This window comes from Elephantulus edwardii, unplaced genomic scaffold, assembly GCF_000299155.1.
Source record: "Elephantulus edwardii isolate Elephantulus edwardi_28Jun2011 unplaced genomic scaffold, EleEdw1.0 scaffold00391, whole genome shotgun sequence".
Classification (NCBI taxonomy): domain Eukaryota; kingdom Metazoa; phylum Chordata; class Mammalia; order Macroscelidea; family Macroscelididae; genus Elephantulus; species Elephantulus edwardii.
The window spans coordinates 1,387,298-1,402,120 of record NW_006400141.1 but is presented as its reverse complement, the minus strand read 5'-3'; the positions used below and the strand labels follow the sequence as shown (position 1 = coordinate 1,402,120).

At 40.5% G+C, this 14,823-nt stretch overlaps 3 non-coding genes and 1 pseudogene across 3 annotated transcripts; 2 read left to right on the top strand and 2 right to left on the bottom strand.

The window, feature by feature from the left end:
• Window positions 1-488: 488 nt before the first annotated feature.
• LOC102860500 lies at window positions 489-815 on the bottom strand (annotated as a pseudogene).
• Window positions 816-4,791: 3,976 nt separating this feature from the next.
• Window positions 4,792-4,879, top strand: TRNAY-GUA. Its single transcript is given in 2 exon segments — window positions 4,792-4,828; window positions 4,844-4,879. It is a non-coding gene; the product is annotated as a tRNA-Tyr (tRNA).
• A 2,104-nt stretch (window positions 4,880-6,983) lies between these two features.
• Window positions 6,984-7,056, bottom strand: TRNAA-AGC. Its single transcript has one exon. It is a non-coding gene; the product is annotated as a tRNA-Ala (tRNA).
• Window positions 7,057-12,045: 4,989 nt separating this feature from the next.
• TRNAY-GUA lies at window positions 12,046-12,133 on the top strand. The gene is given in 2 exon segments: window positions 12,046-12,082; window positions 12,098-12,133. It is a non-coding gene; the product is annotated as a tRNA-Tyr (tRNA).
• Window positions 12,134-14,823: the final 2,690 nt, after the last annotated feature.

Sequence of the window (14,823 nt, the reverse complement as noted above, 5' to 3'; positions counted from 1 at the left end):
CCCCGCCCGCGCATTCATACGCTTGACCTTTTTCCTCGGAAGTGGTAACTGTCTTGCTAATTAGCAAGTTCAGGATGCGGAACCGCACACTCTGGTATTCGCCGCCTACCGCCCACGTGGGCTCGGGGGATTCGGCACTCTAGTTCCTCTCCTGCGCGTTGGAGAAACTTAAGAAGGAAGAGGATTTAAAATCTGTCACTCACATCTAGGGATAACATCCAAGGGGGACCGAGTAAAAGGATGCAAAATACCTATCTGCTTTCCATTTTATATTAAACATTGAGAAATTAATTCTAGGTGTGCATAGAACTACGCATGAATCCTGGCCTACGAGAATATGTTATTCGCACCTCCACCTCAGGATCCACCTTGGTGGAAATATGCCACTTCTCCCTATGCTCAGCTCCGTTTTCCATTTTTTTTTTAAGTGTAATTTCCATTTTATTTTCAGACGAGTTTTTTCTTCAGCCTTTTAAGGAATCAAATCCTTACACAGGCTTTGGTGGTGGTCGTGGGGCAGCACCTGCAGGTCTAAATCTAGGTGGTGTCCGGTCCTTTCGGGCTTCACGAGAACGGTTCCTCACCACCTTGCTGTGAATGGCACAACTCACACAGTAGTGCAGTTTCACATAGGTGTCGAAAACACTCGCTTCGGAAATGTCCCTGACAGCAGCTGCCTCTACTATATTTCGGATTACGAACTTCTTAATTGCTTTGTCTTTGGGCACGCACCGGGCGCAGTTCGTGCAGCGAATAGGCTGCACGTGGCCGCGGCCCTTTTTGGCACGACCGTTGTTTCTCCTTTTCTTCATCATGTTGGAAGCGAGGATCCGAGAGAGCCGTTTTCCATTTCTTAATCTTGTAAAACGGACAGGAGAAAACAAGTGGGCCTTGTATCCTGAAAAGTACAGGGTCACACACGAGGCCACTTAATTTCTGGGTCACAATCTGCAACTTTAACAAAGAATTCATACGTTACACTTGTTATACACTGGGTGGTATGAGTAGCAGATAAGGCTTTTAGAAAGAGTTCTTTTTCCTTTTTCTGCATACATTTTTATTTGGGGGAGAGGATGGCAAAGGAAGTTTCAATAAAGACCTTTCTTTTATGACTCCTTTCAGTGAAACTTTTGTTTGTGAGGAGAAATTGAGGAGACAGATCAGAAACCAATTTGAAGATGATTTAATGGGTCCTGTCAAGAGATGGCAAAGGTCAGAATAAAAGTGATAGGTGCAGAAATTGAAAAAAGGAAAAGGATTAGAAACTGTTAAGATAACAAATGAAACGTGTGCTAAAGCTAGAGTTCTTTCTGTCTCTTCACCGCTTGCTAATATTTCTCACGAGGGAGTGAGTTGAAGTGGCTGTAGTTAAGTAAACTGGATACACATACACAGAGTGGTAATTTAGCAAAACAAGTGAAAATGTTTATTAAGGTAACGTTTAAGGCATGACTGGTGGAAGATAGAGATAGGAGCAAAAGAGTTGAAGAGGAATGGAAAGAAGAAGGGGATGGGGGAGGAGACGAAACCCTGTAAAGTCAAGGTGGGCCATAACCTTTTGACAGGCAGCCAGGAAAAAAAAAAAGAGGGATCCTCAGGTATGCACTGGTTGTTTGTTTGTTGGGGTTTTTTTTTTTTCTCCCAGTCTCATGAGACTGGTCACAGACTCGCCTCGCGTAGGATCTATAGGATTGGTGGGGGTTTGGATCCTTTGCATTCCTGAGGAAGGGGATTCTTCCTGATATAACTCCGTTTTTGGTTCTTTCCAGAAGTGCTATTACCTTGGTGCAACTGTTTTTTTACTTCCCTTGCTATTTCCTCTGAGAAACTTGCTTTGGGTGCTTTGGGCATTACATCCTTGGGGATTTAATTTTGGCGGCTTAATTTAATTAACTAAATTAAGTAACCAACTTTTTATTAATCCCTGGGAAGCAACACTATGTTTGGTAAAGGAAGAGTGGAAAAGAGGAAGGGGCTCAATTAGATGGATTGGTATAGTAGTGACTGCAACAATGGGTTCAAACAGCAAAATTCGTGATGATGACAGTATCTGGGAGTGTTTCAGAACCTCCTGGAAAGCATCTAACAACAACACAGACTGAGAGTGAAAGAAGTAAAACAAAAGCTTAAAAAATATGTTACGTAATGGATTCTATTGGGTGACCAAACAGAGTGTGGAAACTATAGAACAGTATCATTGATTTCACATGCAAGCAAGATTTTACTGAAGATTATCCAAAAACGACTGGGACAGCACATCAGCAGAGAACTGCCAGAAGTCCAGGCTGGGTTTAGAAGGGGTCGTGGTACTAGGGATATTGTAGCTGATGTTAGATGGATCTTAGCTGAAAGAAGGGAATACCAGAAGAATGTCTATCTGTGTTCCATTAACATGCAAAGTTGTTTGACTGTGCGGATCATAACAAACTGTGGCTGACTCTCAGAAGAATGAGAATCCCAGAACACTTGGTTGTGCTAATGTGAAATCTATATTTGGACCAAGAGGCAATCATCAGAACAGAGCAAAGAAACACTGCATGGTTCAAAGTTGGGAAGGGCATACGCCAGGGATGTGTCCTATCTCCATACCTTTTCAACCTGTATGCAGAACAGATTATCCAGGAGGCTGGGCTCTATGAGGAGAAATGTGACGTCAAGGTTGGTGGAAGATCTATCAACAATCTGAGATATGCAGATAATACAACCCTGCTTGTTGAAACTGAGGAGGACCTGAAGTGCTTGCTGCAGAGGGTCAAGGACTGCAGCCTTCAGTATGGACTGAGGCTCAATGTCAGGAAGACAAAGATTATCAGCACTGGACTAATTGGCAGCATCAGTATGGATGGTGAAGAGATTGAGATTGTTCAAAGCTTTAGTCGGCTTGGCTCCACAGTCAACAGTCTTGGCACCAGTAGCCAGGAAATTAAAAGATGCCTTGCCATGGGAAAGTCTGCTGTCAGGGACCTCTCCAAAGTACTGAAGAGCAATGGTGTCTCTCTGGAGACTAGGATGTTTCTGATACAGGCCATGGCCTTTGCAATCACGTGTTATGCATCAGAGAGTTGGACAATGACTAAGGAGGTTAGAAGGAGAATTGATGCCTTTGAGCTGTGGTGCTGGAGAAGAGTATTGTGGGTACTATGGACTGCTAGGGAAACAAACAGATTCATCCTGGAGAGGGTTAAACTGGGCGGCTTCTTGGAGGCAAAGATTCTGAGGCTTCATCTAATATACTTTGGACATGTTGTAAGGAGGGACTAGTCCTTGGAGAGGGCCATCATGCTTGGGAGGTTGGAGGGTCGGCACAGGAGGGTAAAGCTTTCTATGAGGTGGATTGATTCAGTGACTGGAGTAATGGGGATGGATGTATCAGAGACAGTGTGATTGGCACAGGACAGAGCAGAGTTTAGGGCTGTTGGACCTTCACTATGAATCACAAGCAACTCAATGGCATATAACAACAACAATGGATTCTGCATTTATCTATCTATCTATTTATTTATTTTATGTTTCATACGTACAATACATTCATATTGACTCCAAACAGTCAATTGCTTATATTTACCAGGCTGTAGTGACTGTAACAATGGAATCTTACAGGTAGGGCGAATAACTCTACTAATGTAAGTAGACCATGGTAATAAATAGTAATTCTCTTTAGTACAAAGAAAGATTTCCCTGTCTCCAGTGAATTAAAAGCACTTTGCTAATCCATTAATTTGGCTATTAACAGAGCATCTCCCTCAAACATCTTATTTTGAGTGGGATCAATCTGTATGGATTAAGGATAAAATTTGATCTCCTTACCATTCCAACTGGCTAAATGTTAGCATCATTTATAAATTTATTTACTATTATCTATTTTGTCAAAGCACACTTTTTTAAAATCTTGCATTCATGCATCTTGCACAAAAGTAGAGTAGTTGTCAAATGATACTGTAATTCAATGAGGCAAGCAATATAATTGATTTAAAGAATTCTAGGAAATACAGACGTATTTGTCTTCATGGTATACTTGCATAAGTAGAATCTTTGCCCTACGATGCATCTGAGTCCCTTATGTGATAATGTAACCTGAAGAAGAATAATTTTTCTTAAGTTTGGATGCATCTTCAGATACTCTAACGTTTTGATCTATTCTCTAAATTGTATAAACCGTTAGAGTTTGTTATTTGTTTGACCCAGCTATTTGAACTTCCAGTCATAGAAAATTAGAATTGAATTCTGCATTTTACAAAATGATACTTGAGTGGCATATTTCTACCTCTATGTTAAGATGTTGTTGTTGTTGTTATGTGCCATCGAGTCGTTTGCGACTCAGCCATCCTATCTATGTACAACAGCCCTAAACCCTGCTCTATGCTGTGCCAATCGCATTGCCTCTGACACACCCATCCCGATTACCCCAGTCACTTATAGATCATGAAAATGTATTGATTTAAGTTTCTATTGATAGATCTTTGAACTGAAGTTTAGGTTTTTGGTCAATGGTGACAAATGTCAAGTGAAGAACTTTTTGACACGCTTGATTTTTTTATAGATAGAAGTCAGCATTGAGATACTAATCGTTAATTCCTTATCCCCTCCTCATAATTTAATTTTGCTTTTTGCAAATTGTTGAACTATAGTGTTTCTGTTTTCTCCCTGGTCAAGACGGAGGCCCTAGTAATGTCAGTTTTGAAATGGGTGCTGAATGAAAAAAAGTAGAATAAAAGAAATAGTAACCACATCTAGTTCCCACAACCTTACACAGAGATGGCATCCCTGGCGGATCAGTAAGACAGTGTGAGTCCTTCGATAGCTCAGTTGGTAGAGCGGAGGACTGTAGTGGTAATTAGCAGGCATCCTTAGGTCGCTGGTTCGAATCCGGCTCGAAGGAGTTCACACCTTTTTTTTTTTTCTTTTTTTTCTCCCCCGCCACCTTACACTTTTTTAAGTTGTAAAAAGTACATTTCATGCTTGTCCATTCTCTATGTCCATTTCTTGAAAGCTATTATTTATGAACTGCAAATTTTTCCTACTCTTTTTAAATAATTAGTCTCAATAATTCCTAATATATACACTAACCCTAGTTTGTTCAGTAGGTGGAGTAGCGCTGAACCCTAATGGATAGATCTTAGGTTGCTGGGCTGCTGCCCTTTTGGTACAGAGAAGGGTCTCCCTCCACCTACGACCTTGACTCTAGAGAGGCAGAGAGGCGTTGCCTGATCGCGACAACGGAGACCCACAAATAATTGATGGAGCACGAGCGTCCTCTTGTGGCGCGAAATTTTAAAGGCAGCGGGATTACGTTTTTTTATGTGTTTAATTATGTCCTGGTGATTCTCACTACTGCTAACAATACTCAACGGATATCAGAGTTACCCGAGAGATTTTACTAAGCGCCTGTCTTTCGGTTATTTTGGAAGCACTGCTATTTAAAAAAGCCCCCTGAACAAAACGTAACAAAACCCCTCAATCCACCGCAATCAATATATTGCAAGGTTTGAGAGTCGCTGCTGGTTTCAGAGGGAAAGGGTAAAATAATGAAAAAGTAGCATTTCTCACTCATTTTGGTTTAGCTCAAAAGGAAGAAATATCACTTGACAACATTTGTTTATTTAAGACTGATTTATTAATATGTATTAGTCCCACTTCTACCTTGTCTCAGAAATTGTGATCTCTGGAGGAGTTCTCTACCACAAAGATCTTGGATTAAGGGAAGAATTGTTTGAGGATTTTGTGCCTGGCAATTTTATATATTTACTTTAAAATCTTGCCTCTCATGCATCTGGATTTTTATTTCTTGTGCAAATGATCGTCAAGTTCTTGTATTTATCAGAAACAACTGGAAAGCGAAAAAACAAACAAACAAACAAAAAAACCAAAACCCAAACCCCGCAAACTAGTTGAAGTGAGGAAGGGGTCTGAAGATTTTGCCCAAATTGGAGACTAATTTTATTAATAGCTGGAGACTACCCAAAACTGGGCGCCCCAAATAACTTCTTGTTTTTTGAAAATGAGTTGGGGTCAAAAAAGGTAGAAAAGAAAAATAGTCCAATTTTCTTTTCAAAGATAACGTTTAGGATTGGGGTGCAAAGTTTACTAGAATAACCCTGGATTGAATTTTTTGCGAAGGCACTTTGGATTTTAATCCAGATAAATTTTCCACTGCAATTACCTGTCAGTGGGAGCCATTTACCCAATTTCAGCGCTACTGGCATATTTTAGACATGTTATTAGGAGGGACCAGTCCTTAGAGAAGGACGTCAAGTTTGGAAAGGTAGAAGGACAGCGCAGGAGAGGAAGACCCCGGATGAAATGGATTGACGCAGTGCCTAGGTAATGGGTGTGGATGTGTCAGAGACGTGAGACTGGCTCAGGACAGGACAGGGTTCAGAGCCATTGTGCCTAAGGTCTCTATGAGTCGCAGGCGACTGGACGACACATAATAATAACAGTAGTTTGAGTCCTATTCAAGATGCAGTTAAGTGACCTCATAAAAGGAAAAGTAACTGTAAAAAGATGTACCTCCAATACAACTACACATCCATCATCTTCGTAATTAATGGGGCTGTAAAAACGCGAAGTGTTTTTAAATAGGTCAGGAGGATAGGAAACAGATACAGGGAATGAAAATATACAAAGCACTAAAATGTAGCTTTGTAAATCTAAAGGACTAAAAACAAAGATTCAGATACAAAAATTATGAGAGGAAATGCTAAGGAAATTTTATACCTCTTAAAAAAAATAGGCGTGGGGGTGTGGGGGAAGGGATGGGGGAATTGTATACTAATAAAGGATTTTTTTTTTCGGAGAGGGGAGCGAACTGGTGGGAAGGGGTGGGCAGGGAGAAAAGTGCGGCAATGAATGAATGGAAATCCAAGACCTCTGTAAATGTCTATTAAAATTAATTAGAAAAAAGAAATTAATAAAAAAAATAGGCGCATATTGTGCACTAACAATCTAGTTTTCTATTTTCAGGGGTAAGAGGGACATAAAGTTGGAGAATGCGGGCATCGATCCCGCTACCTCTCGCATGCTAAGCGAGCGCTCTACCATTTGAGCTAATTCCCCAGCTGGGTGCTCGTGCTGCCATCGTTTATACTCTTTAATATCTAGAAGTAAGTCGTGGCTCGCTGCCCCTTCACTCTACAGTTACTATTTGTAGTTAGTCAATAGGGCAAAGTGGGCTGTGAATCAATGGTGAATCGATGGTCCCTAGATAAGTTCCGCCCTCAGGATCATCCTTAGAGAAGGTTCAGGTGAGAGAAGCCACAGAATGCTGCTGGCCCAGAAAATTCTGGGAATCAGGTACAAATTCAATACTGTAGTGGCATAGACGGAAACCAGGAACTGGAAAGAAATTGTACATGCTGCTGTGAAGGAAAATCAAGTTTCTCAAAGCAGAGACTTGAGTTTGGTTTTCTAATAATTAACTTCATTCTGTGAGCCACTAAAATTTCCACTAATTGGCCTTGTTCTCCTTAGAAACATATTGTCCAGGGACAGTTCTGGACACGTGACCACCAGAGGGCGTTAATTTCTCGGTTTATTCTGGCTTCATGTATTAGGCTTCCCCCTCATCTAGGTAAATATTAATAGAGTCAGCGAATATACTGTGTTTGCAGCCTTAAAACCAGAGTCCTTGCCAAAAAGTCAAAAATTGCTTCTGTTTTGTATGGGCCTATCCACTATCAGGAATTGGATGATGTGTTGGTGTTTTTGGAAGCCCGTTCCCTCTGGTGCGTAAACGCTCATTCAACATCTGCTTCTTTACCAGAAGTTCCAGTTAAGTGATTTTTTTACTTTTTAGTAGTTAATGTTTTCTAGTTTCAGTCAGTTGGACAATGAATAAGGATGAGAGAAGTAGAATTGATGCCTTTGAATTGTGGTGTGGAGACTGAATATCCCCTGAGCTGCAAAAGAGCAAACAAATATATGTGGGAGAAAGAGCAACTTAGCGTGTTCCTAAGAGGCAAGGATGGTGAAACTTCGTCTCACATACTTTGGGCATGTTGTAAGAAAGGGCCAGTCCTTGAGGGGTTAGTGAAAGACAGGAAGACATTCAGCGAGACTGATACACAGTGACTTTATAAATGGGTTCAAGTATATCAGAGATGAGAGGGATAGCACAGGACAGGACAAGGTTCAGATCTGAACTTTTGAGCCACAGCAAACTGAACTGCCACCTAACAGTAGTCTTGGTTAAAAAAAAAAAACAAACAAAAAAACAAAACCAAAAAAACCAAACAAACAACCCAAACAAAAACAACAAAACACAACCATGTTGTATTGGAAAAAATCTGTCAAGGATCTCTCCAAAATGCTGAAGAGCAAGGTTATCCATTTAAAGACTAAGGTGCACCTGATCAAAGTCACAATATTTTCAATTGCTTCTTTTGCTTCTGAAATATAATAATAACAATGACTGGAGAAGAATCAATGCCTTTAAATTGTGGTGTTGGAAAAGAGAATTGAATATTCCATAAACTCCCAAAAGAACAAATATGTTTTGAGGGAGTGAAGCCAAGATACTTTTAGAGGCAAGAATATTGAAATTTCTTTTCACATGCTTTTGGTATGTTATTAAGAAGGGCTAATTCTTGGAAAAGACTTCAAAAAAAGGTGGAGGATCAGAAGAAGGATTATCTTCCACAATGGATTGACACAGGGCCTATAACCACAGACTCAAGCATGGCAGAGACTGTGAGAATGATGTAGGTTAGGGCGAGTTTCCATGTTATTCATAGGGTCACTATAGGTGACTTGATGGCACCTAACAATATCAACGGTCTCAGTTAAATTGGTGAAGATGATCTGCACAAATGTAGGTGACCAATAGCAAGTGACACCATGTCCCTGTGCAGTACAGGATGCCCCTAGTGGGCCTTTTCAAGATCTTTATATTACCATTAATGCTTAATCGGGAGCCCTGGTGATGAAGTGCGTTAAGCATAGTGGAAAGATTGGTGGTTAGAAGCCACCTGCCACTCAGCTGGGCAATAACGAGACAGTCTGTCCCTGAAAGGATCACAGCCTAGGAATCTTCTGGGGTGGTTCTACTCTGTCCATAGAGTTTTTATGCGTCCTAGTCCACGCAATAGCAATGGGTTTTGTTTACTTGGTTTTTATAAATACTTGATCTTCTCTTTCTCTTTTTTCATTGCAAGTGCAGCTATTTTTAAAAAGTAGTAAAATATTCGTGTATCAGCAATTGAGTTTAGCAGTTTTCTTTTCTTTTCACCATATATTGGCATCTTTGCTGCTTTTCCATTTTGTCTCCAAGGTCCACATCTGAAAATGTGAGGAAAAAAATCCGTTTCTAAATGTTCTTCATCCATTGCTGCTCATGTTCTATTGTTGTTATGTGCTGTCAGGCCGATTTTGACTTACCATGTCTCTGTGAATATCATATCTGAACCTGGCCCTGGATCTGTGCCATCTCTTTCTTATATATTTGATTGAGCCCACTGTTCCAGCCACCATGTCGATTCACTTTATTGAAGGTTTTCTCCTGTGCTGACGATCCCAAGAATGATGTCCTTCTCCGAGGAATGGCCCTTCCAAACAACGTGCCCAAGTGTATGAGACAAAGCATCACCACCCCTGCTTCCAAGGAGCAAGCTGGTGGCACTTTTTCCGAGACATATTTTGGGTTTTTTTTTTTTTTTTTTTGGCAGTTCATGGGCTTCTGAGTGCTCTTCTCCAATACTGCAACTCAAAGGCATAAATTTTTCTTTTCCATCCAATTTTCAGATGCATAACAAGTAACTGAAAACCATGAGTTGGCTCAGGAAAAAAAAAAGTGATGCCTTTGCTTTTCAACACTTGGAACAGTCCCTGACAGAAGATTTTCCCAATGTGATACATCTTTTTATTTCTTTGCTGCTGGTATTAAGGGTGTTGATTGTGGATTCAAGTGACAAGAAATCATTGATAACTTCAATCTTTGCTCCATCTATCATGATATTGCCACCAGTGATTAGAATTTTCATTTTCTTGATGTTGAGATGTAATCCACATTGAATGCTGTAGTTTCTGATCTTCTGCAGCAAGTGTTTCAAGCCCTCCTCAGTTTCAGCAAGTAAGGTTGTGTCATCTTGCAGGTCATTGAATAGGTGTGTCATTGCAGGTCATAATTCAGGCCATGGAAATGTTATCAGACAATATTTAGTTTCTCAACGAAAGGATTCTCATAAATAAGTTAATGAAACAAAATACTCTCAATATTTCTGATGAGAGATGTTGGTAGTTGCTATTTAAATAAAAAATTCAATAGTACAGTCATGGAGATATTTTATTGAGAAATCCACTTAACAATCTTTTCCTAATTAATAATTTAAAAAGCACCTTTTCTCTCCAGATGGTTTAATGTATTCATCACCTTTGATTCATTCTTGTCTCAGGCACAAGAAGTTGAGCATGCTACATGCGGAACGTTGATGTTTGACAATTTGCTTTGAAAAAGAAATACTTAACTGGCTATTAAAATTTCTTAGCAGTTTTTATTTCATGTTAACTGCTTCACTTAGCAACATAACATGAACCACACAAATAATTTATCCTACAAAAAATGCTTTACCATATATGCTTTACCATTGTTGTTATGTGCCGTAAATCGACTAGAACTCATAGAAAACATTAGTCCTGAAACCTGACCTATCCTGAGCCAATCTCAATCTCTGACACATCTGTTTCACTGCCACAGTCCCTATGTCAATCCATCTCGTTCGGGGTCTTCCTCTCCTGCGATGACCTTCTAAAATTCCAAGCATGATGTCCTTAGCCTAGGATTGGTCCCTCCTGGCAACATGCCCAAAGTACGTGAGACGGTGTTTCAAAATCTTTGCCTACAAGGAGCAACGTGGTTTCACCCTCTCTAGAACAAAGTTACTTGTCCTGTTACAGTCCTGTTCAGTACTCTTCTCCAGCACCACAACTTACAGGCATGGATTCTTCTTCTGTCATCCTTGGTCATTGTCCAGCTCACAGATGCATAGTAGAATTGAGACCATGGCCTGGATCAGGTGCACTTTAGTCTCTAGACTGACATGTTTGCTCTTTGGCACTCTGAAGAGGTCCCTGACAGCCGACTTTCCTAAAGCAACTCATCTTTTTATTTCCTGACTGTTCGTGCCAAGAGTGTGTCTTGTGGATCCTAACAAAACGATTTTTTCCCCAAAATGAAATTGTTAACAACCTCAATCTTTCCTCCATTTATTATGATGTTGGCAATTGGCTTGGTTATGAGAATCTTTCCTTTTCTTGAAGTTGTGATGCAGGGAGCAATTCCCTCACTATAGGGAACACAGATGGCCTAGTTTGTCATTAAGACGCTGCTCTGTAATACCAAAGTACTTGGTCCGAATGCATAAGCTGCTCTGCGGAAGAGATCAGCAATCTTTTTTTGGTGTGTTATACTGCTTTATCATTAGCATTATGAATAGATATAATTTTCCATCCTGTTTTCAGAAAGAATTTCAAAGGCATAAAAAAGCAGGAGTGGCATCCGCTTCTGAAACAACATGCCTCTGGAAACTACAAACTTAGAGAAACGACCTTAGTTATAGAACAGAGTTCAGGTATTTTGTTCCTAGGGTCGCTACAAGTTGTCCTCGACTCTACGGCAAAACAATCAAAACCAGCAAAAAAATGCACTAATATTGCTGGTTTATGACTCGGACTTCTTTTCAACCCAGTCATCTGTAAGAAGATACTTTCAAGACAGAAAAAGGAGATAACTCAATAACAGGACATCTTGCATTATCGGGGAAGAGGGGAAATTGTTCACGCTGTTTATATTATACGTAGAAAATAAAGATACCAGTAGTAGTTCTGAGATAAAATTTGCCTTGTATATAAAGCCCCGATATCTTAAGTATAAAACGTAACTAATTTTACTTTGTAAGTCCATGCCAAAATAATGATATAGAATATTTCAGATGCATCACTGGCCGTTTACAATTAATTATGCTTTCAAAATAGTAAAATTGGTAATCATCAAAACAATGTGGTGTTTTTTCGATTTTTTAAAAGATTTTTAAGAGACTGAACTCTTGCGGTCCTTCGATAGCTCAGTTGGTAGAGCGGAGGACTGTAGAAGTAACATAGAGGTATCCTTAGGTCGCTGGTTCGAATCCGGCTCGAAGGATGACAGTTTTTTTTTTTTTTTTACACAATAGTCTCTTATTTTCTGGCAACAGAAAAAGTCAATGTGGCATGATCAGCATATATGCCTTCTATATTATTTTATTATCATGATTATTGTTGATATATGGCCAATGTTATATTGTTTTTTTTCTATATTTTATTAATTTTCATAAACATTTACAGAGATTTTGGGTTTCCATTCATTCATTGTTGCACTATTCTCTCTACCCTCCTCCCAGTTTGTTCATGTCCAAATGCCACAGTGCTTGTCAAAGCCAGTTCTGATTAATCTTCTTTGTCAGTGTGTCCTTTGCCATTCCCTATCACTCCTCCCTGAGAGAGACTTCACCCCGAGTCATAAGGAAAAGGGGATGGCGTATTCTCTTAACTACTTCCTGCTGAAAAGGGACACTGTGGGTTTCAGGGTGAAGATCTTCTCTCACTACTCTAAAGGGCCCCTTTGGCAGTAGGAAACACATAGACTATTATGGAGATTGATTTTGGAATTTAGGTGCACTCTTATTGATTGTGCTTGGCCGTACATGTTCATATCCTTGGAGATGTATCATGGGGGTGTTGCAACCTAGAAGACACAAATTTGACTAACAAGTTATAAGTACATGAGTCCAAAAATTATGGAAAAGTAAAAGAAAAGATTCTTTCATTGTTTTACAAACACTCCTCCACCATGTAGCCCTCGCTCTAGTCTCCTGTGATGACAGAAATACCCAGATATATCTCTTTTAAACAGTTCTCTCCCTCCTCTGTTTCAGTGCAGTATACATTATTGAACCCATCTTACTCAGTCTCTCCCCAACCCCAAGGACAGTCCCATTCTACAACAGTGGCATCATATAATATTTGTCCTTTTGTGACTGGGATATTTCACTCAGCATAATGTTCTCCAGAGTCAACCATTTTGAATAATATTGCATGAGTTCCTTGTTTTTTAATGCAGCATAGTATTCCATTGTGCGAATATACCACAGCTTCTCTAGCCATTCGTTTGTTGATGGGCACTTAGGTTGTTTGCAACTCCTTGCTATTGTGAACAAAGCTGCAATAAACATGGGTGTGCATATATCTGCTTGGATGTCAGCTATGGTCTCTTCAGGGTATATTCCCAGTAGTGGAATTGCTGGGTCAAATGGTATCTCTATTTGCAACTTTTTGAGAAAGCGCCATACTGCTTTCCACAGGGGTTGCACCATTTTACACTCCCACCAACAGTGAATCAGGGTTCCAGTTTCTCCACAACCTCGCCAGCATTTGTTGCTTGCTGTTCTGTTAAATTTTGCTATTTTGACTGGGGTGAAATGATATCTCATAGTTGTTTTAATTTGCATCTCTCTTAGGGCTAGGGATTTTGAGCATTTCTTCATGTGTTTGTTAGCAGGATGACAGTTTTGGTTAGTTGTAATTAAATTGCTAATTATTTCAAATATAGAGATTGGTTCTGGCAAGTAAAAACCGACCTTCCATTGCTTACACAAACAGCGGTAAATACGCTTTTCTTTTTCCCTCCTTTCCCCACCCTAGCTTTCCTACGGAATCCTTGAATCTCGCCCTATCCTTTCACCACCAGTGGTCTTCAAAGGTGATTTTCTTTTTATTTTGCCACTGAGTTAATTCTTTGTTCAGAGCTGCTATGTTAAGAAGAAAATCTCGCTCCCGCCCCACAGCACGTACACTAGGAGGAAAAAAATAATCAAAGAGTTGTTTCCCTTCAAATTAAAGAGTGCAGTTAGGATCCTGAGAAAGGTGCGGCAAACGAGAGCTGAGGAGGGCGCTCAGGCCATCTGTGCTTTAGGGATTTAGCTGGGCCACTTTCTAGGAAAAAATTGTCAAGCCTCCGCTATAAAACTGGGAACAAATTTGCCACTTTCAGTCCTTCTTGGGTAGCTTGGTGCCCAGAACAGACTCGAGTCGAAGTGAAGGGGGGAAATGTACTGGGGCCCACAGTAAAGTGGTATAAATATTAAGTAAGAAAAAGTGCCCTGGTAGTCAAGCTGGACACGTGCTGTTGCAGCGAATCGCAGCAAGCGCAGTGCTAGGCTGCTCTAGCAGGGTGCGTGCGGATGGCGCCCCCTGGCGTGGACGTCAATAGGCGAGGCCAAGAGCTATTTGCCAGGCAAGGCTTGCACAATTATGGGAGAGAAGAGAGTAAAAAAAAAAAGAGCAGGTTAAAGTTGCTAAATTGCTAAAGCATTGGACTATAGATCAATCCCCTGGGCGCTGGCTGTGTGGTTTCGCTTGCGACTGATACAACTGCCCTGCTCCTTGGTAATATTTGCTATTGCTCAGAAGTGTCGAGAAACACCTCCAGTCCTCAGGAATAAAAACTGAAGGCAAGACATCACACAGGTTTCCTACATAATTTCATCAACGAAAGTAGAAATCGTGAAGCTCTTGCAAGACTATGTTGATTCATTGTCGTTATTGTGTGCCGTCCAGTCGAAACCTACTCATAGCTGACCTTCCAGTGGAGTTCTGGTGCCTGGCGATATGAAGCTGTGCTTCAAATCCAAAATTGACAGGCTTGAAGTCCACCAGATGCTCTGTAGGAGAAAGAAGCGCATCTCCTCTCGTGCGATTTACAACCTCTGAAAACCCACTAGAGGGTCACCTGTGAATTGATTCCGGCTCAAGGGTACACAATAGCAGCAAATAGTATGGGAGGAGATTGGGAAG